This window comes from Topomyia yanbarensis, chromosome 1 (genome assembly GCF_030247195.1).
Source record: "Topomyia yanbarensis strain Yona2022 chromosome 1, ASM3024719v1, whole genome shotgun sequence".
In the NCBI taxonomy this organism is placed as follows: Eukaryota; Metazoa; Arthropoda; class Insecta; order Diptera; family Culicidae; genus Topomyia; species Topomyia yanbarensis.
The window spans coordinates 125,896,924-125,924,590 of NC_080670.1; the positions used below are offsets into that span (position 1 = coordinate 125,896,924).

Consider the following 27,667-nt stretch of genomic DNA (forward strand, 5'->3'; position numbering starts at 1 on the left):
TCCACTGAACCGGAAGTCGCCTTCTTGGTTTTTAAAATGGCCTTAAACATCGATATCTGACGTCCACTCATCAATCCCGTTCCAAAAATATCCATATTGATGGGGTTTCAGAGAATTCCACCGAATCAGAAGTCGCCATCTTGGTTTTCAATATGGCCATCGATATCTGACGTCCACTCATCAATCCCGTTCCAAAAATAGCCATATTGATGGGGTTTCAGAGAATTCCACTGAACCGGAAGTCGCCATCTTGGTTTTCAAAATGGCCTTAAACATCGATATCTGACGTCCACTCATCAATCCCGTTCCAAAAATACCCATATTTATGGGGTTTCAGAGAATTCCACTGAACCGGAAGTCGCCATCTTGGTTTTCAAAATGGCCTTAAACATCGATATCTGACGTCCACTCATCAATCCCGTTCCAAAAATAGCCATATTGATGGGGTTTCAGAGAATTCCACTGAACCGGAAGTCGCCATCTTGGTTTTCAAAATGGCCTTAAACATCGATATCTGACGTTCACTCATCAATCCCGTTCCAAAAATACCCATATTAATGGGGTTTCAGAGACTTCCACTGAACCGGAAGTCGCCATCTTGGTTTCCAAAATGGCCTTAAACATCGATATCTGACGTCCACTCATCAATCCCGTTCCAAAAATACCCATATTTATGGGGTTTCAGAGAATTCCACTGAACCGGAAGTCGCCATCATGGTTTTCAAAATGGCCTTAAACATCGATATCTGACGTCCACTCATCAATCCCGTTCCAAAAATAGCCATATTGATGGGGTTTCAGAGAATTCCACTGAACCGGAAGTCGCCATCTTGGTTTTCAAAATGGCCTTAAACATCGATATCTGACGTCCACTCATCAATCCCGTTCCAAAAATAGCCATATTGATGGGGTTTCAGAGAATTCCACTGAACCGGAAGTCGCCATCTTGGTTTTCAAAATGGCCTTAAACATCGATATCTGACGTTCACTCATCAATCCCGTTCCAAAAATACCCATATTAATGGGGTTTCAGAGACTTCCACTGAACCGGAAGTCGCCATCTTGGTTTCCAAAATGGCCTTAAACATTGATATCTGACGTCCACTCATCAATCCCGTTCCAAAAATACCCATATTTATGGGGTTTCAGAGAATTCCACTGAACCGGAAGTTGCCATCTTGGTTTTCAAAATGGCCTTAAACATCGATATCTGACGTCCACTCATCAATCCCGTTCCAAAAATAGCCATATTGATGGGGTTTCAGAGAATTCCACTGAACCGGAAGTCGCCATCTTGGTTTTCAATATGGCCATCGATATCTGACGTCCACTCATCAATCCCGTTCCAAAAATAGCCATATTGATGGGGTTTCAGAGAATTCCACTGAACCGGAAGTCGCCATCTTGGTTTTCAAAATGGCCTTAAACATCGATATCTGACGTCCACTCATCAATCCCGTTCCAAAAATACCCATATTAATGGGGTTTCAGAGAATTCCACTGAACCGGAAGTCGCCATCTTGGTTTTCAAAATGGCCTTAAACATCGATATCTGACGTCCACTCATCAATCCCGTTCCAAAAATAGCCATATTGATGGGGTTTCAGAGAATTCCACTGAACCGGAAGTCGCCATCTTGGTTTTCAAAATGGCCTTAAACATCGATATCTGACGTTCACTCATCAATCCCGTTCCAAAAATACCCATATTAATGGGGTTTCAGAGACTTCCACTGAACCGGAAGTCGCCATCTTGGTTTCCAAAATGGCCTTAAACATCGATATCTGACGTCCACTCATCAATCCCGTTCCAAAAATACCCATATTTATGGGGTTTCAGAGAATTCCACTGAACCGGAAGTTACATTCAATGCAAAAGACTTAGACGATTTTAGGAAAAGGGATGATTTCGGAGTTTTATCAAAAATGTTCTAAGTCCTTTTGAAGGCAAAAGACTTAGACGATTTTTGAACAGGTTTTATTTGCACGGATTATGCAAGTAGCACGGTTTTTGCTTTTTCCAATTCCTTAGGTTTTTGGAAAAGTGGAAACGTCGGATCTTGAGGTTTCCTTTTGTCCCGCACTTTAACAATATGGTTGTTTTCGGTACAGTGTTAACGAGTAGGCACCAAATATCGATGCCTGAGGCCATTTGGAATACCAAGATGACGACTTCCGGTCTAACAGAATTTTCAATAACCCAATCAGTATGCATATTTTCCGAGCGGGCCTAATGAGCGCATGATAGAGATCAATGTCTGAGGCCATTTTGAAATACAACATTGAGACTATCGGCTTAGCGATATTCTGTATAACTAACAACATGGAGTGTTTTGGAACTGGATTGACAAATATGCAGTTGCCAGAGGTCTGAGTATAAATATCCAGCGTAAAACAAAAAGATACATTTATTTTTGTATATTTTGCATTTATAAGATAAGAAAAATGTGCTCATGAATGGATTTACTCGAATTTGAGTTGGTTCGTCTGCTAGAGCTCATCGAGCGAATCTTCATGCGAGACTCAAAGTCGAATCAAAAAGCTGACATAATCAGAGGGAAATAATAAAATCAGGTCTTCGCTGTATTATTAAGGGGGCGTCTGGTGTAAAGTGCTCAAACCGAAAGTTATTTTGTTTTACGATTTTGAAGGCAAGGAAATAATGCATCTTTTATGCAATGTTAAGCTTTAAATTTGTACGTTTATTCTGTACGAAAAAAATATTATTCTGCGCGGCGTGTGACGTGAGACGACGAAACTCACCTCACTTTACGTGACTTTTCTCACCCGATTCTGAGAGTCGACTCGGGTGAGGTGAGATTCCTCATTGCGGTTAAATGGGAGTCTCACGTCACCCGAAGTGACTCTTCAGAATTGGGTGAAGTCACGTAGAGTGAGGTGGGATTAGTCGTCTCACGTCACACGCCGCGCAGAATAGGGTCGGCAGCCACGCAGAGCCACACATACGAGCGTTCCAAGAGTAGACGTCCAACCATTTCCACGTCGAGGAGCGCCGCGGCTAACACGATGACTCTTGATAAAATTGTTTGACACAGGAAATTAAGTAAAATTTGTAAAGCTTAGACTCGATAAACCCAAAAAAAGTTCGAGTTTAGGAAAATGGCTTCATGTAAACCGAAAAATCTCATATTTTTCTGTAAAATTCGTGCACTTTTCTTCAAAATAATAGAGAGAACAATTTTTTCATTCTGTTTTCTGTGGTTCACCGACAGGCTACACATATTGTGCATTTTCATAAAAAAAATCAAGTCAATTCTTTGATTAGTTTTTGAGTTATCGTGTTCACCAATTTGAAAAACGCGGTTTCGAAAAAACGCTATTAAAGGATACTCCATATCAAATTGCATCACGGAAAAAATGACATGGAAAACAATCCATTTGGTATTTTCTCTTAAAAATTTGGGTGGAAGTAGTTTAAAGTGTATTGTTCACACTGTATTTTTATCGCTGTCAGTCTTAAGAAAATTGTTGCCGATAGATTGAAATCTGCGTTTGTCACAGCCAGTGGTGTACCAAATCGGGTTTTTATAATTTTGGGGAAAAAACCTAAGGTTTTTTCCCGGTTAAAACGGTTTTTTCGCGGGAAGATTGGGTTTTTTGCAATTTTTTGATATTTTAGTAATTGAACATTAATGTATTGCTATCCAAACATTTTTATTTTTTTTAGCATTATTGTTATAAAGTTTTGCATGTACATGAATTCTGAATGGTTTTCCTCGATTGAATCATTGTTATAGGGGTGATCCAACATTTCTTTACAAATATTGTGGTTAAATAAGTGATGAAACTTTTCAACACGTTTTGGGCTAAGTCGATTGCGTTGCTTACTGTGAATCCACCTAAACGTGCTAAACATTTTTTCTACTGTTTCTGATGTAGTTGATGCCGAAAGAATTTGGATTGCGATTTGTGAGAGTTCTGATTACTGTTCATACTTAAGACGAATGTCAAGGCCACTCCCTTTTTTGCATATTACTCACTTTTACTTTTCACCGAACTAAATAGGTATTTTCTAAATTTTGTGTGAATACCTACCTTATTTCGGTAAAAATATAGCAACCTCTAAAATGAATAACAAGCAGAATAAAAGTAGTTCTGGTATCACACGATTATTCTAATTTTCACTAGTCAGACTAATAATGACTATTGTTCCCAGTATTATATGAAACAAGTTGGAATATGAAATGGACCGAAATCAAAGTAGCAGGAACAGAAATTGCTTCGTAAAACCCGTTATAAATATACTAGAATATGAAAATTGGATTTGAACTTCAAGTTTCAAAATCGGGCAGGAGCTTTTCGATTATGTCCTATAGAATAAAAACCGTAAAAAAGTATATCCGGTTCTTACAAAGGACTTTTCTTTATCCAACTTTTAATCTTGAATGTAACATTGTACGGAATTTCCTGTGAGCGAATTATACTGGAAGTTCATACTTGCCGACTTTTTCGGGTGAGAATATTCTAAGCGATTCTCATGCTCAAGGATCTCTGTCCGATTTTTACGCTTGATGTTTATATTCGATTTTTACATGCTAAGATATCTGGAGTGGGTTCTACAAATTATGTTTTATCCTTGCGACTTTTATTTTCGGTCTCTCAAATGTAAATGCAAGATTCTTTAATCCTCCGGAAGTCGCGCTTATGGCCCACAGAACGAGCAGCCGCTGGTGCCCTAAGACGATTTCGCTAGATTTTCAGAGCAGCGTGCACTCAGTGCACTAGCGCGACTGTCGAAAGGTTAAAAAACATTGAATGAACATCATACATTCGATAAAACGAAAAAAAAACCCATATTTCGTCCGGGTTAAAATGATTTGGGAAAAAACCCGGTTTAAACCCAAAAATAAAAACCCGGGAAGATGGAATTTTTCCCATCGGTACATCACTGGTCACAGCAAATACGCGCGAGGAATGCATGGCTGTTTAAAACAAAAGAAGTTCAGCGTGGTCACCGAGATTGCGGGAGACTATTCTAGAGGCTCAATACTAACAATTAAGCGGATAAAAAAGAAGTCGATTTTTTTGCCCACTACACCAGACGCCCCTTTTAAGATGAATGAGATGTACACTAAAGCAGAGATGATGCTTATAGAGATGCGCGAAGACTGAAGCCAAAAGTTCCAATCGAACCCAAAACAACGGTTCCAAACTAGCAATGTAAACAAATATGGCGGATTTAGGAAGTAATGCGTGGGGAGTATCGAGATTGAAATGAAAAGAAATGCATGTCTGCATCCTGCATCCTCGATACATTTTTTCTAGTGCAACGAAAAACATGTAGACAGGCTCAGTAACGTAAATCAATGCGTTTCCAAGTTACATGATTGAGTATTGTTGGAAATATTTCAAAAAAGGAATTCGCCAAGCATTCATTAAAACTACAAGTCACTCGCTATTTACACAATATTCCTGGTTGCCAAAACTAGCAGACAAATAATTTGTAAAACCGTGCAGCCAAATTTACTGTTTTTCTCGCCGCGTATCTTTATATTTAAAACATCGTCTTGGCACTAAAATAGAAGTCACCATCTTAGATGAAAACATGACTTCCGGAATTGACATCCGGTATCTATTCATTAACGCTATTAAAAAATTCTCACATTGTTGTGGTAATTGAAAATTTTACTAAACCGAAGTAGCCATCTTGATTTTCGAAATGGTCTCAGACATTGATATTTGGCACCTACTCGTCAATCCCGTTCCAAAAATACTCATATTGATTGGGCTTTGGAGAATTCCACAGAACCGGAAGTCGCCATCTTGAATTTCAATATGGCACCAGACATCGATATCTAGCGTCTATTCGTCAATTCCATTCCAAAAATACCCATATTGATTCGATTTTAGAGAATTCCAATGAGCCTGAAGTCGCCATCTTGGTTTTCCAAATGGCCTCTGACACTGATCTCTATCATGCGCTCTATTAGGCCCGCTCTGAAAATATGCATGCTGATTGGGTTATACAGAATTCCACTGAACCGGAAGTCGCCTTCTTGGTTTTTAAAATGGCCTTAAACATCGATATCTGACGTCCACTCATCAATCCCGTTCCAAAAATATCCATATTGATGGGGTTTCAGAGAATTCCACCGAATCAGAAGTCGCCATCTTGGTTTTCAATATGGCCATCGATATCTGACGTCCACTCATCGATCCCGTTCCAAAAATAGCCATATTGATGGGGTTTCAGAGAATTCCACTGAACCGGAAGTCGCCATCTTGGTTTTCAAAATGGCCTTAAACATCGATATCTGACGTCCACTCATCAATCCCGTTCCAAAAATACCCATATTTATGGGGTTTCAGAGAATTCCACTGAACCGGAAGTCGCCATCTTGGTTTTCAAAATGGCCTTAAACATCGATATCTGACGTCCACTCATCAATCCCGTTCCAAAAATAGCCATATTGATGGGGTTTCAGAGAATTCCACTGAACCGGAAGTCGCCATCTTGGTTTTCAAAATGGCCTTAAAAATCGATATCTGACGTTCACTCATCAATCCCGTTCCAAAAATACCCATATTAATGGGGTTTCAGAGACTTCCACTGAACCGGAAGTCGCCATCTTGGTTTCCAAAATGGCCTTAAACATCGATATCTGACGTCCACTCATCAATCCCGTTCCAAAAATACCCATATTTATGGGGTTTCAGAGAATTCCACTGAACCGGAAGTCGCCATCTTGGTTTTCAAAATGGCCTTAAACATCGATATCTGACGTCCACTCATCAATCCCGTTCCAAAAATAGCCATATTGATGGGGTTTCAGAGAATTCCACTGAACCGGAAGTCGCCATCTTGGTTTTCAAAATGGCCTTAAACATCGATATCTGACGTCCACTCATCAATCCCGTTCCAAAAATACCCATATTTATGGGGTTTCAGAGAATTCCACTGAACCGGAAGTCGCCATCTTGGTTTTCAAAATGGCCTTAAACATCGATATCTGACGTCCACTCATCAATCCCGTTCCAAAAATAGCCATATTGATGGGGTTTCAGAGAATTCCACTGAACCGGAAGTCGCCATCTTGGTTTTCAAAATGGCCTTAAACATCGATATCTGACGTTCACTCATCAATCCCGTTCCAAAAATACCCATATTAATGGGGTTTCAGAGACTTCCACTGAACCGGAAGTCGCCATCTTGGTTTCCAAAATGGCCTTAAACATCGATATCTGACGTCCACTCATCAATCCCGTTCCAAAAATACCCATATTTATGGGGTTTCAGAGAATTCCACTGAACCGGAAGTTGCCATCTTGGTTTTCAAAATGGCCTTAAACATCGATATCTGACGTCCACTCATCAATCCCGTTCCAAAAATAGCCATATTGATGGGGTTTCAGAGAATTCCACTGAACCGGAAGTCGCCATCTTGGTTTTCAAAATGGCCTTAAACATCGATATCTGACGTCCACTCATCAATCCCGTTCCAAAAATAGCCATATTGATGGGGTTTCAGAGAATTCCACTGAACCGGAAGTCGCCATCTTGGTTTTCAAAATGGCCTTAAACATCGATATCTGACGTCCACTTATCAATCCCGTTCCAAAAATACCCATATTTATGGGGTTTCAGAGAATTCCACTGAACCGGAAGTCGCCATCTTGGTTTTCAAAATGGCCTTAAACATCGATATCTGACGTCCACTCATCAATCCCGTTCCAAAAATAGCCATATTGATGGGGTTTCAGAGAATTCCACTGAACCGGAAGTCGCCATCTTGGTTTTCAAAATGGCCTTAAACATCGATATCTGACGTTCACTCATCAATCCCGTTCCAAAAATACCCATATTAATGGGGTTTCAGAGACTTCCACTGAACCGGAAGTCGCCATCTTGGTTTCCAAAATGGCCTTAAACATCGATATCTGACGTCCACTCATCAATCCCGTTCCAAAAATACCCATATTTATGGGGTTTCAGAGAATTCCACTGAACCGGAAGTTGCCATCTTGGTTTTCAAAATGGCCTTAAACATCGATATCTGACGTCCACTCATCAATCCCGTTCCAAAAATAGCCATATTGATGGGGTTTCAGAGAATTCCACTGAACCGGAAGTCGCCATCTTGGTTTTCAAAATGGCCTTAAACATCGATATCTGACGTCCACTCATCAATCCCGTTCCAAAAATAGCCATATTGATGGGGTTTCAGAGAATTCCACTGAACCGGAAGTCGCCATCTTGGTTTTCAAAATGGCCTTAAACATCGATATCTGACGTCCACTCATCAATCCCGTTCCAAAAATAGCCATATTGATGGGGTTTCAGAGAATTCCACTGAACCGGAAGTCGCCATCTTGGTTTTCAAAATGGCCTTAAACATCGATATCTGACGTCCACTCATCAATCCCGTTCCAAAAATACCCATATTGATGGGGTTTCAGAGAATTCCACTGAACCGGAAGTCGCCATCTTGGTTTTCAAAATGGCCTTAAACATCGATATCTGACGTTCACTCATCAATCCCGTTCCAAAAATACCCATATTGATGGGGTTTCAGAGACTTCCACTGAACCGGAAGTCGCCATCTTGGTTTCCAAAATGGCCTTAAACATCGATATCTGACGTCCACTCATCAATCCCGTTCCAAAAATAGCCATATTGATGGGGTTTCAGAGAATTCCACTGAACCGGAAGTCGCCATCTTGGTTTTCAAAATGGCCTTAAACATCGATATCTGACGCCCACTTATCAATCCCGTTCCAAAAATAGCCATATTGATGGGGTTTCAGAGAATTCCACTGAACCGGAAGTCGCCATCTTGGTTTTCAAAATGGCCTTAAACATCGATATCTGACGTCCACTCATAAATCCCGTTCCAAAAATAGCCATATTGATGGGGTTTCAGAGAATTCCACTGAACCGGAAGTCGCCATCTTGGTTTTCAAAATGGCCTTAAACATCGATATCTGACGTCCACTCATCAATCCCGTTTCAAAAATACCCATATTTATGGGGTTTCAGAGAATTCCACTGAACCGGAAGTCGCCATCTTGGTTTTCAAAATGGCCTTAAACATCGATATCTGACGTCCACTCATCAATCCTGTTCCAAAAATAGCCATATTGATGGGGTTTCAGAGAATTCCACTGAACCGGAAGTCGCCATCTTGGTTTTCAAAATGGCCTTAAACATCGATATCTGACGTTCACTCATCAATCCAGTTCCAAAAATACCCATATTAATGGTGTTTCAGAGACTTCCACTGAACCGGAAGTCGCCATCTTGGTTTCCAAAATGGCCTTAAACATCGATATCTGACGTCCACTCATCAATCCCGTTCCAAAAATACCCATATTTATGGGGTTTCAGAGAATTCCACTGAACCGGAAGTCGCCATCTTGGTTTTCAAAATGGCCTTAAACATCGATATCTGACGTCCACTCATCAATCCCGTTCCAAAAATAGCCATATTGATGGGGTTTCAGAGAATTCCACTGAACCGGTAGTCGCCATATTGGTTTTCAAAATGGCCTTAAACATCGATATCTGACGTCCACTCATCAATCCCGTTCCAAAAATACCCATATTAATGGGGTTTCAGAGACTTCCACTGAACCGGAAGTCGCCATCTTGGTTTCCAAAATGGCCTTAAACATCGATATCTGACGTCAACTCATCAATCCCGTTCCAAAAATAGCCATATTGATGGGGTTTCAGAGAATTCCACTGAACCGGAAGTCGCCATCTTGGTTTTCAAAATGGCCTTAAACATCGATATCTGACGTCCACTCATCAATCCCGTTCCAAAAATAGCCATATTGATGGGGTTTCAGAGAATTCCACTGAACCGGAAGTCGCCATCTTGGTTTTCAAAATGACCTTAAACATCGATATCTGACGTCCACTCATCAATCCCGTTCCAAAAATACCCATATTTATGGGGTTTTAGAGAATTCCACTGAACCGGAAGTCGCCATCTTGGTTTTCAAAATGGCCTTAAACATCGATATCTGACGTCCACTCATCAATCCCGTTCCAAAAATACCCATATTTATGGGGTTTCAGAGAATTCCACTGAACCGGAAGTCGCCATCTTGGTTTTCAAAATGGCCTTAAACATCGATATCTGACGTCCACTCATCAATCCCGTTCCAAAAATAGCCATATTGATGGGGTTTCAGAGAATTCCACTGAACCGGAAGTCGCCATCTTGGTTTTCAAAATGGCCTTAAAAATCGATATCTGACGTTCACTCATCAATCCCGTTCCAAAAATACCCATATTAATGGGGTTTCAGAGACTTCCACTGAACCGGAAGTCGCCATCTTGGTTTCCAAAATGGCCTTAAACATCGATATCTGACGTCCACTCATCAATCCCGTTCCAAAAATACCCATATTTATGGGGTTTCAGAGAATTCCACTGAACCGGAAGTCGCCATCTTGGTTTTCAAAATGGCCTTAAACATCGATATCTGACGTCCACTCATCAATCCCGTTCCAAAAATAGCCATATTGATGGGGTTTCAGAGAATTCCACTGAACCGGAAGTCGCCATCTTGGTTTTCAAAATGGCCTTAAACATCGATATCTGACGTCCACTCATCAATCCCGTTCCAAAAATACCCATATTAATGGGGTTTCAGAGAATTCCACTGAACCGGAAGTCGCCATCTTGGTTTTCAAAATGGCCTTAAACATCGATATCTGACGTCCACTCATCAATCCCGTTCCAAAAATAGCCATATTGATGGGGTTTCAGAGAATTCCACTGAACCGGAAGTCGCCATCTTGGTTTTCAAAATGGCCTTAAACATCGATATCTGACGTTCACTCATCAATCCCGTTCCAAAAATACCCATATTAATGGGGTTTCAGAGACTTCCACTGAACCGGAAGTCGCCATCTTGGTTTCCAAAATGGCCTTAAACATCGATATCTGACGTCCACTCATCAATCCCGTTCCAAAAATACCCATATTTATGGGGTTTCAGAGAATTCCACTGAACCGGAAGTTGCCATCTTGGTTTTCAAAATGGCCTTAAACATCGATATCTGACGTCCACTCATCAATCCCGTTCCAAAAATAGCCATATTGATGGGGTTTCAGAGAATTCCACTGAACCGGAAGTCGCCATCTTGGTTTTCAAAATGGCCTTAAACATCGATATCTGACGTCCACTCATCAATCCCGTTCCAAAAATAGCCATATTGATGGGGTTTCAGAGAATTCCACTGAACCGGAAGTCGCCATCTTGGTTTTCAAAATGGCCTTAAACATCGATATCTGACGTCCACTTATCAATCCCGTTCCAAAAATACCCATATTTATGGGGTTTCAGAGAATTCCACTGAACCGGAAGTCGCCATCTTGGTTTTCAAAATGGCCTTAAACATCGATATCTGACGTCCACTCATCAATCCCGTTCCAAAAATAGCCATATTGATGGGGTTTCAGAGAATTCCACTGAACCGGAAGTCGCCATCTTGGTTTTCAAAATGGCCTTAAACATCGATATCTGACGTCCACTCATCAATCCCGTTCCAAAAATACCCATATTAATGGGGTTTCAGAGACTTCCACTGAACCGGAAGTCGCCATCTTGGTTTCCAAAATGGCCTTAAACATCGATATCTGACGTCCACTCATCAATCCCGTTCCAAAAATACCCATATTTATGGGGTTTCAGAGAATTCCACTGAACCGGAAGTTGCCATCTTGGTTTTCAAAATGGCCTTAAACATCGATATCTGACGTCCACTCATCAATCCCGTTCCAAAAATAGCCATATTGATGGGGTTTCAGAGAATTCCACTGAACCGGAAGTCGCCATCTTGGTTTTCAAAATGGCCTTAAACATCGATATCTGACGTCCACTCATCAATCCCGTTCCAAAAATAGCCATATTGATGGGGTTTCAGAGAATTCCACTGAACCGGAAGTCGCCATCTTGGTTTTCAAAATGGCCTTAAACATCGATATCTGACGTCCACTCATCAATCCCGTTCCAAAAATACCCATATTGATGGGGTTTCAGAGAATTCCACTGAACCGGAAGTCGCCATCTTGGTTTTCAAAATGGCCTTAAACATCGATATCTGACGTTCACTCATCAATCTCGTTCCAAAAATACCCATATTGATGGGGTTTCAGAGACTTCCACTGAACCGGAAGTCGCCATCTTGGTTTCCAAAATGGCCTTAAACATCGATATCTGACGTCCACTCATCAATCCCGTTCCAAAAATAGCCATATTGATGGGGTTTCAGAGAATTCCACTGAACCGGAAGTCGCCATCTTGGTTTTCAAAATGGCCTTAAACATCGATATCTGACGTCCACTTATCAATCCCGTTCCAAAAATAGCCATATTGATGGGGTTTCAGAGAATTCCACTGAACCGGAAGTCGCCATCTTGGTTTTCAAAATGGCCTTAAACATCGATATCTGACGTCCACTCATAAATCCCGTTCCAAAAATAGCCATATTGATGGGGTTTCAGAGAATTCCACTGAACCGGAAGTCGCCATCTTGGTTTTCAAAATGGCCTTAAACATCGATATCTGACGTCCACTCATCAATCCCGTTCCAAAAATACCCATATTTATGGGGTTTCAGAGAATTCCACTGAACCGGAAGTCGCCATCTTGGTTTTCAAAATGGCCTTAAACATCGATATCTGACGTCCACTCATCAATCCTGTTCCAAAAATAGCCATATTGATGGGGTTTCAGAGAATTCCACTGAACCGGAAGTCGCCATCTTGGTTTTCAAAATGGCCTTAAACATCGATATCTGACGTTCACTCATCAATCCAGTTCCAAAAATACCCATATTAATGGGGTTTCAGAGACTTCCACTGAACCGGAAGTCGCCATCTTGGTTTCCAAAATGGCCTTAAACATCGATATCTGACGTCCACTCATCAATCCCGTTCCAAAAATACCCATATTTATGGGGTTTCAGAGAATTCCACTGAACCGGAAGTCGCCATCTTGGTTTTCAAAATGGCCTTAAACATCGATATCTGACGTCCACTCATCAATCCCGTTCCAAAAATAGCCATATTGATGGGGTTTCAGAGAATTCCACTGAACCGGTAGTCGCCATATTGGTTTTCAAAATGGCCTTAAACATCGATATCTGACGTCCACTCATCAATCCCGTTCCAAAAATACCCATATTAATGGGGTTTCAGAGACTTCCACTGAACCGGAAGTCGCCATCTTGGTTTCCAAAATGGCCTTAAACATCGATATCTGACGTCAACTCATCAATCCCGTTCCAAAAATAGCCATATTGATGGGGTTTCAGAGAATTCCACTGAACCGGAAGTCGCCATCTTGGTTTTCAAAATGGCCTTAAACATCGATATCTGACGTCCACTCATCAATCCCGTTCCAAAAATAGCCATATTGATGGGGTTTCAGAGAATTCCACTGAACCGGAAGTCGCCATCTTGGTTTTCAAAATGACCTTAAACATCGATATCTGACGTCCACTCATCAATCCCGTTCCAAAAATAGCCATATTGATGGGGTTTTAGAGAATTCCACTGAACCGGAAGTCGCCATCTTGGTTTTCAAAATGGCCTTAAACATCGATATCTGACGTCCACTCATCAATCCCGTTCCAAAAATACCCATATTAATGGGGTTTCAGAGAATTCCACTGAACCGGAAGTCGCCATCTTGGTTTTCAAAATGGCCTTAAACATCGATATCTGACGTCCACTCATCAATCCCGTTCCAAAAATAGCCATATTGATGGGGTTTCAGAGAATTCCACTGAACCGGAAGTCGCCATCTTGGTTTTCAAAATGGCCTTAAACATCGATATCTGACGTTCACTCATCAATCCCGTTCCAAAAATACCCATATTAATGGGGTTTCAGAGACTTCCACTGAACCGGAAGTCGCCATCTTGGTTTCCAAAATGGCCTTAAACATCGATATCTGACGTCCACTCATCAATCCCGTTCCAAAAATACCCATATTTATGGGGTTTCAGAGAATTCCACTGAACCGGAAGTCGCCATCTTGGTTTTCAAAATGGCCTTAAACATCGATATCTGACGTCCACTTATCAATCCCGTTCCAAAAATAGCCATATTGATGGGGTTTCAGAGAATTCCACTGAACCGGAAGTCGCCATCTTGGTTTTCAAAATGGCCTTAAACATCGATATCTGACGTCCACTCATAAATCCCGTTCCAAAAATAGCCATATTGATGGGGTTTCAGAGAATGCCACTGAACCGGAAGTCGCCATCTTGGTTTTCAAAATGGCCTTAAACATCGATATCTGACGTCCACTCATCAATCCCGTTCCAAAAATACCCATATTTATGGGGTTTCAGAGAATTCCACTGAACCGGAAGTCGCCATCTTGGTTTTCAAAATGGCCTTAAACATCGATATCTGACGTCCACTCATCAATCCCGTTCCAAAAATAGCCATATTGATGGGGTTTCAGAGAATTCCACTGAACCGGAAGTCGCCATCTTGGTTTTCAAAATGGCCTTAAACATCGATATCTGACGTTCACTCATCAATCCCGTTCCAAAAATACCCATATTTATGGGGTTTCAGAGAATTCCACTGAACCGGAAGTCGCCATCTTGGTTTTCAAAATGGCCTTAAACATCGATATCTGACGTCCACTCATCAATCCCGTTCCAAAAATACCCATATTAATGGGGTTTCAGAGACTTCCACTGAACCGGAAGTCGCCATCTTGGTTTCCAAAATGGCCTTAAACATCGATATCTGACGTCCACTCATCAATCCCGTTCCAAAAATAGCCATATTGATGGAGTTTCAGAGAATTCCACTGAACCGGAAGTCGCCATCTTGGTTTTCAAAATGGCCTTAAACATCGATATCTGACGTCCACTCATCAATCCCGTTCCAAAAATAGCCATATTGATGGGGTTTCAGAGAATTCCACTGAACCGGAAGTCGCCATCTTGGTTTTCAAAATGGCCTTAAACATCGATATCTGACGTCCACTCATCAATCCCGTTCCAAAAATAGCCATATTGATGGGGTTTTAGAGAATTCCACTGAACCGGAAGTCGCCATCTTGGTTTTCAAAATGGCCTTAAACATCGATATCTGACGTCCACTCATCAATCCCGTTCCAAAAATACCCATATTTATGGGGTTTCAGAGAATTCCACTGAACCGGAAGTCGCCATCTTGGTTTTCAAAATGGCCTTAAACATCGATATCTGACGTCCACTCATCAATCCCGTTCCAAAAATAGCCATATTGATGGGGTTTCAGAGAATTCCACTGAACCGGAAGTCGCCATCTTGGTTTTCAAAATGGCCTTAAACATCGATATCTGACGTTCACTCATCAATCCCGTTCCAAAAATACCCATATTAATGGGGTTTCAGAGACTTCCACTGAACCGGAAGTCGCCATCTTGGTTTCCAAAATGGCCTTAAACATCGATATCTGACGTCCACTCATCAATCCCGTTCCAAAAATACCCATATTTATGGGGTTTCAGAGAATTCCACTGAACCGGAAGTCGCCATCTTGGTTTTCAAAATGGCCTTAAACATCGATATCTGACGTCCACTTATCAATCCCGTTCCAAAAATAGCCATATTGATGGGGTTTCAGAGAATTCCACTGAACCGGAAGTCGCCATCTTGGTTTTCAAAATAGCCTTAAACATCGATATCTGACGTCCACTCATAAATCCCGTTCCAAAAATAGCCATATTGATGGGGTTTCAGAGAATGCCACTGAACCGGAAGTCGCCATCTTGGTTTTCAAAATGGCCTTAAACATCGATATCTGACGTCCACTCATCAATCCCGTTCCAAAAATACCCATATTTATGGGGTTTCAGAGAATTCCACTGAACCGGAAGTCGCCATCTTGGTTTTCAAAATGGCCTTAAACATCGATATCTGACGTCCACTCATCAATCCCGTTCCAAAAATAGCCATATTGATGGGGTTTCAGAGAATTCCACTGAACCGGAAGTCGCCATCTTGGTTTTCAAAATGGCCTTAAACATCGATATCTGACGTTCACTCATCAATCCCGTTCCAAAAATACCCATATTAATGGGGTTTCAGAGACTTCCACTGAACCGGAAGTCGCCATCTTGGTTTCCAAAATGGCCTTAAACATCGATATCTGACGTCCACTCATCAATCCCGTTCCAAAAATACCCATATTTATGGGGTTTCAGAGAATTCCACTGAACCGGAAGTCGCCATCTTGGTTTTCAAAATGGCCTTAAACATCGATATCTGACGTCCACTCATCAATCCCGTTCCAAAAATAGCCATATTGATGGGGTTTCAGAGAATTCCACTGAACCGGAAGTCGCCATATTGGTTTTCAAAATGGCCTTAAACATCGATATCTGACGTCCACTCATCAATCCCGTTCCAAAAATACCCATATTAATGGGGTTTCAGAGACTTCCACTGAACCGGAAGTCGCCATCTTGGTTTCCAAAATGGCCTTAAACATCGATATCTGACGTCCACTCATCAATCCCGTTCCAAAAATACCCATATTGATGGGGTTTCAGAGAATTCCACTGAACCGGAAGTCGCCATATTGGTTTTCAAAATGGCCTTAAACATCGATATCTGACGTCCACTCATCAATCCCGTTCCAAAAATACCCATATTAATGGGGTTTCAGAGACTTCCACTGAACCGGAAGTCGCCATCTTGGTTTCCAAAATGGCCTTAAACATCGATATCTGACGTCCACTCATCAATCCCGTTCCAAAAATACCCATATTGATGGGGTTTCAGAGAATTCCACTGAACCGGAAGTCGCCATCTTGGTTTTCTAAATGGCCTCAGACATGAACATTTGGCATCTACTCGTTAATGCTGTTCCAAAAGCAATCACTTCCACTTTTCCAAAAATCTTCGAAATTCTTTGCATTCAAAATGGAAAAGCAGAAACCGTGTAAATTTGAAAATCCGTGCAAAAAAACTTGGTCAAAAACCGTCTAAGTCTTTTGCCTTCATAAGGATTTTTGCTAAAACCGTGTTAATTGCGAAATCCGCGCCAAAAAAAATTGATCAAAAATCGTCTGTTTTTGCCTCCAAAAGGACTTAGAACATTTTTGCGAAACCCGTGCAAAAAAAATTGTTGAGAAATCGTCTAAGTCTTTTGCCTTTAAAAGGACTTAGTATATTTTTGCGAAAAACCGTGTTAATTGCGAAAACCGTGCAAAAAAAACCGTGCTAATTGCGAAAACCGTGTAAAAAAAGCCGTGTAAAAAAAACCGTGCAAAAAAACCGTGTAAAAAAAACCTTAGTGTATATGATTGAGCGAATCAGAACATGAGCTTCTTGTTGAGAACATGAAAATTTATGAGGTTGACAATGCTCACTTACCGATGGGGTGGTGGATTGTAACCTACCCTTCCACAATTCTGGTTCGATTTCAGCAACTCACACGGTTTTTCGACAGATTCATTCACAAGATCGGTTTGGTTAGTCAATGCTGCTGCATATTTTATTTTGCCTTCCATTTGAGACTTGGTTTGAGAAAATCGGTTCAGTCATCACCGAAGAACCGATATGACTTTATTTGTGGAATATGCCCGGAATTCCGGACTTCCTATACACCGGATTCTGTTTTTGCACGCACTTTTTTTGCACGGTTTTTTTTTTGCACGACTTTTTTTGCACGGTTTTGCAAAATAATGCGATTTTTATGTATAAAATACCTATTTCGATATACAAGTTTAATGATTTGATCATCCCGTGAAAAAAAAACCGTGCAAAAAAAATCCGTGCTATTTCGAGAAACCGTGTAAAAAAAATCCGTGTTATTTCGAGAATCCGTGCAAAAAAAATCCGTGTTATTTCGAGAATCCGTGCAAAAAAATCCGTGTTATTTTGAGAAACCGTGCAAAAAAAATCCGTGTTATTTTGAGAAACCGTACAAAAAAAATCCGTGTTATTTCGAGAAACCGTGCAAAAAAAATTAATAGGCATTTAGTAACGGCAGATGAAAATAAATGGCATTGGATATTTGCAATGCAAATGGGGATGATCTGCCAATGTGTAAAAATCGCGTATTTTTCAATTTTAGGAAATGAGTTGTTATTCAAAATTCAAGTTATGGTAGTTGAAAATCAATAATTTTGGGCAATGGTTTTTCTAGGATTGTATGCTTTTTAGATATCATCAAATAATATTCCGATTCATATATCACATCGCATTGGCAATGGAGCAATTGGTATATGGCCAAGTTCCCCCGGGTAGTGCCACTACACAAAGTATATTAATTTTGCTTGTTCAGTTTGATAAGCTAGAAACTGATAGCGGAGATTTTAATATGCAGGGATACGCAATACGTATTGTTTGGTCTGAGTAGATAACGACTGATGTTTCTTTTTATCAACCAATTAGTGATCTCTTGTTAAATAGAGCTTTCAAAGAGTTAAGAACAGGCACAAGTCTATTTTTTACTGAGATGGGACAAGTTGGTGCTGGACCTGTGGCCTTCGTCTGGTATGATCAATTCTCGTTGGTACGGATGTGTTCATGACTGGTTTGTGGATGTGGATGACTGGTTTGTGGACTTACAAGTGAACTGATCACTTCGCTTGGGCGGAGATATATGTGAATTCTGCTAGCTGTCGAGCTTGGATATGTTAGCTGGTTCCAAGAAGTTGTGCAGGACTGGCACCTACGAGAATGTTGATTGTTTTACTCGAGCTTTGGTTCTTGGAAATAACAAATCGCTTCCTCGGTGTGATATGTTCGAGTTGAATGATCAGTGGTATAAATGTGCATTCGGTTCGAGCAGAATGGAGGATTGGTTGTCTCCGAGAGCAGATGCGAATAACTCTGAAGTATCCAATAAAGGGAGATTCTATCTGTGGAACTGAAAAATATTGTCACTACTCTAGCTTATTGGTACATCATAACAACTACCAATATCGACTATTTAGAACAGAAATTTTCAAATTCTGTTATAAGATCGAGAAGAAATATAGCACAGTTGTAGTGAATAAAGTATTTGCGAATAATGGCCAATACTGCTGGCATCTTTTATCATATTTATTAATAGTCGATTGATCCGCTTCAGACCTAGGAGACGAAAGAAAAGAATAGGTACAAGACAAAAGGCGGTTCTATTTCTAAATTGGTTTAGTATAGATACAGACGACTCAAACGCACTGACAGGAGAAAATTTTTCAGAATTAGACAAATTAGAGGACATCACACTTTTTGAGACACACATGCACAAAACTTTATCGTCCTCCTAAAGATCGGTGTTTAATTGGCAGATAGTCGCCATTTCGTACGATTTTGCAAAGTTTGCCTCGCGGGACGGACCGATATCCACCCAGGCACAGGTTGCAGTCGTTAAAAAAACTAGATTCGCTAAGTGTAAAGTAGCGAATTTTCAGCTTTGCAGGAAAGAATTTTTCATCAAAGTGCAGTTTTGGAAATTTTAATTGCAAAGAAGGGGTCTGTCAACATTGCAAAATGGCAATTGCTGCCTCTTATCAGGAAAGAGTATTTAATTAAGTAAAAGCCAATCAATAGGCCGTTGAAAATTGACAATTTCTGACATTTCAATTGCGCAAGAGAATCTTTGTATCAATATGATTTTTTTTACTTTTCATGAAAATTCTTTTAATGAGAAGATAACCATTTACATGAAAAAATCGCAAAAAATGACAATTTTGATATTGTTGTCCCAGAATCGAACAATGTTTCGTACCAAACTGTATATGACCGCATACTGTTCGAAAGGTCTAGTTTTCTTCGTTCAAAAAATGTTACAAAACCGAAAATCGGCTGAAAATGACAACGTAGCTAATTTTGTTGTGACAAAGGTCCCAAAAAAATGTTTTTTTGCTTCAAACTTCGTGTGTACATTACTTTGTATCGCATTTGCTATACTAGTTCATTTTAAAAATTTAAAATCGCTGTAGCACAGTGTAATCTACAAAAAGTTAACAAACTCTAAATAGTTGAAACATTTTACCATTTTAACTATTGCTTTTCAACGGACAATAACTTCTTTTAACGAATAAAAAAATTTACATCTTTCTAAAAAAAACTCCTCGAAAAATTAAAAAACTTCTACTGGGCACATTGACAGCCCCCTTGTGCATTTAAAATGTCCAACAGTATTCATTGTTAAATACGATAACCAAATAGCTGTTAATAAAAAATTCAGATTTTTTTTCCACGGTTTCTCAAAATAACACGGATTTTTTTTGCACGGTTTCTCAAAATAGCACGGATTTTTTTTGCACGGTTTCTCGAAATAACACGGATTTTTTTTGCACGGTTTCTCAAAATAGCACGGATTTTTTTGCACGGTTTCTCGAAATAACACGGATTTTTTTTGCACGGTTTCTCAAAATAGCACGGATTTTTTTACACGGTTTCTCGAAATAGCACGGATTTTTTTTGCACGGTTTCTCGAAATAGCACGGATTTTTTTTACACGGTTTCTCGAAATAACACGGATTTTTTTTACACGGTTTTTTTTTGCACGGAACGCATCCCCCGTGCAAAAAAAGAATTTGGTGTATTCAAAGAATTCCTTCGGACTATATTCAAAGAATGTTTGATTGGCAATCAGTGATCTAGATCTGCGATTAGAAGTAATTTGGTGACCATTTCAATAGCTTTTAGCCATTGAGGTATTACGATTGTATCGATTTATATGGGAAATTCAAGTGTATCCTTACTAACACACCTATAACTCCGGAAGCAAGAGTCAGAACCGAATGAAATTCAGCAGCAGTCAATGGTATTACTGTATCTTTCATTTCAAATCAAATTTGTAAAAATCGGTAGAGAATTCGTTGGGGAATGGGTGTGATATTAGCTTAGGAACTTGGCGGGTTCCCCGGGGGCGTCATGAACCGTGATAGGTGGCCAATGTGGTCAAAGCTACTTTGATTGATCATGAGTGATCCAGACCCGCAAACTAGAGTAATGTTGCATCAATTTTAATTAGTTTTTCATCATTTGAACATCATGGTGGTACCAATTTTTTTGTGGGAATTTGCTGTGTGATCGCACTCTTCAACCCATAACTCCGGAACCGGAAGTCGGATCAACTAAAAATTCAATAGCAGCTTATGGGAGCGTTATACCTTTCAGATGAAACTAAGTTTGCGAAAATCGGTTCAGCCATCTCTGAGAAAATTGTGTGAGTTTAAATGACACACACATACACACAATCACACACATACATACAATAAACTATGAACAAAATTTTTTATTTGTATTATTTGTATAACCGCGGTACTTATATTATTACTAAAACAAAACTTCCTTTTTATTTAATATTAATTACTGCGATTATATTAAAATAAAATAATTTATTAAAAATTAATTTAAATTCACAAAAAAAATTACATGTAAAATAAAATAAAAATAAAAAAATTAACTAAAATAAAATAATAAATTATATAAAACATATTAATTATAATTTATATATTATTAATTAAATAAATATCTTTAATAATTATATACATATATATATATATATATATATATATATATATATATATATATATATATATATATATATATATATATATATATATATATATATATATATATATATATATATATATATATATATATATATATATATATATATATATATATATATATATATATGATATATTTATATATAAATAATTTATATAATAATTATATTATATTATATTATAATTTATAATTATAAAATTATTTTAAACTTTAATAATTTTATAATTATTCCTTTAGAATTTCAGTCTAATATCATTTATGAATATAAAGTTTGATTAAAGAGAATATATCTCATAAATAAATTTACAATTTATTACTTATTATCGGCCATTTAATCCTATTAAACTTTATTTATATTATATAACTAATTTAATTCCGTTTTTTTTCACATATAAATAATAAATAAATTATTATCTAAAAATGAATTGCCTGATAAAAAGGATTATCTTGATAGGATAAATCATAAAGTTTTGCTTTATTCATTACATTTAATAGAATTAAACTATTTCTAAAAATTTCAAAAATTTTTGTGCTTCATACACTAAAATATATTTTTATTTATATATAAAAAATAAGCTAATTAAGCTTTTAGGTTCATACCCTAATTATAAAGGTTATAATCCTTTTTTTTAATTATAAAAATTTCAAATAATCTTTTTTTTATTATATTAATTTGTGGTTCATTAATAACAATTTCATCAAATTCTTGATTTAGAGCTTGAATAGGTTTAGAAATTAATTTACTTTCATTTATTCCCCTAATAAATGAAGGTAAAAAAAATCTTCTTACCTCAGAAAGTAGATTAATATATTTTCTTATTCAAGCTTTTGCTTCTTCTATTCTATTATTTTCTATTATTTTTAGAATATTAATTTTTAATATAAATTGAATAATAATTAATAATTTTAATGAATGATTAATTTTATCTACTCTATTACTAAAAAGTGGAGCTGCCCCTTTCCATTTTTGATTTCCTGGTGTAATAGAAGGATTAAATTGAATTAATGCTTTAATTTTAATAACTTGACAAAAAATAGCCCCTTTATTATTAATTTCATATAATTGAAATTATTATTTACTTATAATTTCTATTATTCTTTCAGCTATTATTGGAGCATTAGGAGGATTAAATCAAACCTCTTTACGAAAATTAATAGCTTTTTCTTCTATTAATCATTTAAGTTGAATATTAATAGCTATAATAAATAATGAACTATTATGATTAAGATATTTTTTTATTTATTCTTTTATATCAATATCAATTTTATTAATATTTAATAATTTTAAATTATTTCATTTTAACCAAATTTTTAATTTTAATATAATAAATCCATTAATTAATTTTTTTTATTTATTAATTTATTATCTCTTGGTGGATTACCTCCATTTTTAGGATTTTTACCCAAATGATTAGTTATTCAAAATCTTATTAATATAAATCAATTTTTTATCTTATTTATTATAGTTTGTTTAACATTAATTACTCTTTTTTATTATTTACGACTATCTTATAGAATTTTTATATTAAATTATAATAAAAATTTATGAATATTATTAAATTTATACTCTAATAAAAATTTAACTTTAATTTTTTGTATTTTTTTTTTCTATTATAGGTTTAATAATTATTTCTTTAATTTATATTCTATTTTAAGAATTTAAGTTAATTAAACTCTTAGTCTTAAAAACTAATTATATTTGTTATAATCTTTTAATTCTTATTTTAATGAATTATTTTAATTTATTAAAATTCATGCGACAATGGTTATTTTCAACAAATCATAAAGATATTGGAACATTATATTTTATTTTTGGAGCTTGATCAGGAATAGTAGGAACTTCTTTAAGAATTTTAATTCGAACAGAATTAAGTCATCCTGGTGCTTTTATTGGTAATGATCAAATTTATAATGTTATTGTTACAGCTCATGCATTTATTATAATTTTCTTTATAGTTATACCTATTATAATTGGAGGGTTTGGAAATTGACTTGTTCCATTAATATTAGGAGCTCATGATATAGCATTTCCTCGAATAAATAATATAAGTTTTTAATTATTACCACCTTCTTTAATATTACTCCTCTCAGGAAGCATAGTTGAAAATGGAGCTGGAACTGGTTAAACAGTTAGGGTTGCCACTTCTTGAGTGGCTTTGACCCGGAGATTTTCACTGACCTGGGGGGTGGTGTATTTTGAGTGAAACTAGACAGAAATTGGAATCAAAACGATTGCGCGGCATTTTGGAGAACTTTAATCGCTTTTTATTACTATGTTAAAGTAAAGCTGTAATTTAGTCTGGTGTAGTATTTAATTTCCCCGTCTAAGTACCACGAATACAAAAGCATCTGTTACTTTTGTTGTGGAGGACAAGTCGAGCGAGCATTGCTCTCCACCACAACTTACAGGAAAAGGCGAGCAAAGGAGGCAGGGCAGCAGCAACACATAGGAAGAGCACTATGTGGTGTCGGTTATTCATCATCAGAGGTCGCAACAAAGGGGCAAAACTCACCTCTCTAGCTAATAGTTAAGGATCGCTGCAGGTGTAACACCAACACCGGAAGAACTCGTTTGATGTTGGCCTAGCCAGCTGGATCAGAACAAATCTGCCATACCTTGGAGCAGCTGGTAATAAGCACCACTAATAGTGAATTGATTTGGTAAAATTGCAGCAAAATAACTTTTTTACACCATTTTGAGCGACTTAGTGGGATGCAACATTTCAATTGTAGCAAATAGTGAAATATTACTTTCTTTAATTTGTAGTAAATTTGATTTGTTTTTCATTTTCATTTCATTGTTTTTCATTGTGAAAAAAATCAGAAATATTTGGTAAACTTATCTTCGCCATCTTGAAACGAAGGGTTAGTCGGGCAAAATAAATCTGAACCAGAGCAATAGTTAACTTAGACTTTTTATTATTTCGTAATATTAAAAATTGAAACTATGCTTCTTCCCACCAAACCAGGAGAAATTGATGTAAAACCCGGAGGTCCGGAGATCGCTCTCGAAAACCGGAGTCTCCGGGTTAAACCCGGAGGGGTGGCAACCCTACAAACAGTTTACCCCCCTCTTTCTTCAGGAAATGCCCATGCTGGAGCTTCAGTTGATCTTTCTATTTTTTCTCTTCATCTAGCAGGTATTTCTTCTATTTTAGGAGCTGTAAATTTTATTACAATAGTAATTAATATACGCTCTTCTGGTATTACATTAGATCGAATACCTTTATTTGTATTATCAGTAGTAATTACTGCATTATTACTTTTATTATCTCTTCCTGTATTAGCAGGAGCTATTACAATATTATTAACTGATCGAAATTTTAATACTTCATTCTTTGACCCAATTGGTGGAGGAGATCCTATTTTATATCAACATTTATTTTGATTTTTTGGACATCCATAAGTATATATTTTAATTCTTCCCGGATTTGGAATAATTTCTCATATTATTTCACAAGAAAGAGGAAAAAAGGAAACATTTGGAATTTTAGGAATAATTTATGCCATATTAGCAATTGGATTATTAGGATTTATTGTTTGAGCTCACCATATATTTACAGTAGGTATAGATGTTGATACTCGAGCTAATTTCACTTCCGCTACTATAATTATTGCTATTCCTACAGGAATTAAAATTTTCAGTTGATTAGCTACATTACATGGAACACAATTAAATTATAATCCTGCTTTATTATGAACTTTAGGATTTGTTTTTTTATTTACAGTAGGAGGATTAACAGGAGTAATTTTAGCAAATTCTTCAATTGATATTATTCTTCACGATACTTATTATGTAGTAGCTCATTTCCATTATGTTCTTTCTATAGGAGCTGTATTTGCTATTATAGCTGGATTCATTCACTGATACCCTTTATTAACTGGATTAACTATAAATTCTTTATGATTAAAAATTCAATTTTTTATTATATTTATTGGAGTTAATTTTACTTTTTTTCCTCAACATTTTTTAGGATTAGCAGGTATACCCCGACGATATTCTGATTTTCCTGATAGATATTTAACATGAAATATTATTTCTTCATTAGGAAGATCAATTTCATTATTTGGAATTTTATTTTTTTTATTTATTATTTGAGAAAGAATAATTTCTCAACGAAATCCTTTATTCCCTATACAACTATCTTCTTCTATTGAATGATTCCACTCTATACCACCTATAGAACATACTTATCTAGAATTACCATTATTAACATCTTCTAATTTCTAATATGGCAGATTAGTGCAATGAATTTAAGCTTCATATATAAATTTTTTTTTTTATTAGAAAATGGCAACATGATCAAATTTAGGTTTACAAAATAGTTTATCTCCATTAATAGAACAATTAAATTTTTTCCATGATTATACAATTTTAATTTTAATTATAATTACAATATTAATTTCCTATATAATAATTATATTATTTTTCAATAAATTTAATAATCGATTTTTACTACATGGACAAACTATTGAAATTATTTGAACAATTTTACCTGCTATTACTTTAATATTCATTGACACAGACATTGATGACAAAATCAACAAAAACAACAAAAATTCTAACGGAGTAACTGTGGTGAACCTGTTCGCCAAAGCTGGGCTAGCGAGGTCACCAACCCAGCATAACAAACAAGTGCAACAGCAAGTGCAACAACAACAGCAGCAGCAGCAAGAGCAGCCTAGCGAGTCCACACAGAGCACGAGCGGCAACAAAACAACTGGACGCCAAGGAAAGCTAGGATTACAGGTGCGCACACCGAAACCAAGCGTTACCCAAGAACACCAGCAGTCTGGGTTACCTAAAGTGACGAAGTTGAGGCAAAAAGTTGATGAACTCTACGAATTCGTCAAAAGCAAGGGCAACGTGCACGGACATATCAAGGATCTAGTGATTACCATCAAATCCGCCGTAGCAGCAGCCGAATGCGAACATATGGCGTTACTAGAGCGAGCTGAAAACGCCGAAAATGCGCTGAAGTCCACAGCGATAGAAGAAGCAGAAGCCTATGAGACACCGAAGGGCGGACGGGATTCTCGTTCTGTGAAAAGAATAAGGGAAACGCCAGGAGAGGAGGAGGAACCGAAGAAGTCCAGGAAGGTCGGTGAAGGACAGCGAAAAAGCCGACAATTGCAGAGTGAATGGCGTACCGTAGAAACCGCAGAAGAGAGGAGGAAAAAACAAAAAGAAAAGGAGGAAAATAAGAAAAAGAAGAAAGAAGACCTTCGGCCACGCCAGCAGAAGCAGAGGGGAGACGCTCTAGTCGTCAAAGTAAATGAAGGCGTGACGTACGCTGCGATCCTCAAAAGGGTGCGAGAGGATCCCAAGTTGAAGGAGCTGGGGGAGAACGTTATAAGAACCAGGCGTACTCAGAAAGGCGAAATGCTGCTCGAGCTGAAGAAAGATCCATTGATCAAGAGCTCGGCCTACCGGGAACTTGTGGCAGAAGCGGTGGGAGGAGAAGCGAATGTGAGAGCATTAGTTCAGGAAGCAGTGGTCGAGTGCAGGAATCTGGACGAGATCACGACGGAAGACGAAGTGAGAAGCGCGCTAATAGAGCAAGGAAACCTGTAGAGGGAGCAGATATCAATAAGATTGAGGAAGGCGTACAGTGGCACACAGACAGCAGTGATACGCTTATCGCCAACCGCAGCCAACAAGCTTATGTCGACCGGTAAGATCAAAATCGGGTGGTCGGTGTGCTCGTTGCGATTGATCCCTAGAGCCACTAAATAAATGGAGAGGTGTGTCAGATGCCTGGGTTTTGGCCATCAGGCAAGAAACTGTAGAGGCCCAGACAGATCTGATCTGTGCAGAAAATGTGGGGAGAAGGGACACATTGCTAGAGACTGCACAAAGCAACCGAAGTGCTTTCTCTGCACAAATGAGGTCGAAAAAGACCACATGACGGGAGGCTTCTTATGCCCATAGTACAAAAAGGCGAAGGCAGGCCAATAATGATGGAGGTTACCCAGCTCAATCTCAATCATTGTGACATTGCACAGCAACTGTTGTGGCAGTCAACAACAGAAATGAAGTGCGACGTTGCAATTATTGCAGAGCCGTATCGTGTCCCTCCCGATAACGGTAACTGGGTGGTGGATAGTGCAGGGATGGCGGCAATCCAAGTGATGGGCGGTTTCCCTGTTCAAGAAGTGGT

The 27,667-nt window shown here is 38.0% G+C and overlaps 2 pseudogenes; both read left to right on the forward strand.

The window, feature by feature from the left end:
- The window catches only part of LOC131675897 (NADH-ubiquinone oxidoreductase chain 2-like), a 132,771-nt pseudogene extending 109,610 nt beyond the window's left edge, over nucleotides 1-23,161 (forward strand).
- Nucleotides 23,162-23,260: 99 nt separating this feature from the next.
- On the forward strand, nucleotides 23,261-25,749 carry LOC131685691 (cytochrome c oxidase subunit 1-like; annotated as a pseudogene).
- Nucleotides 25,750-27,667: the final 1,918 nt, after the last annotated feature.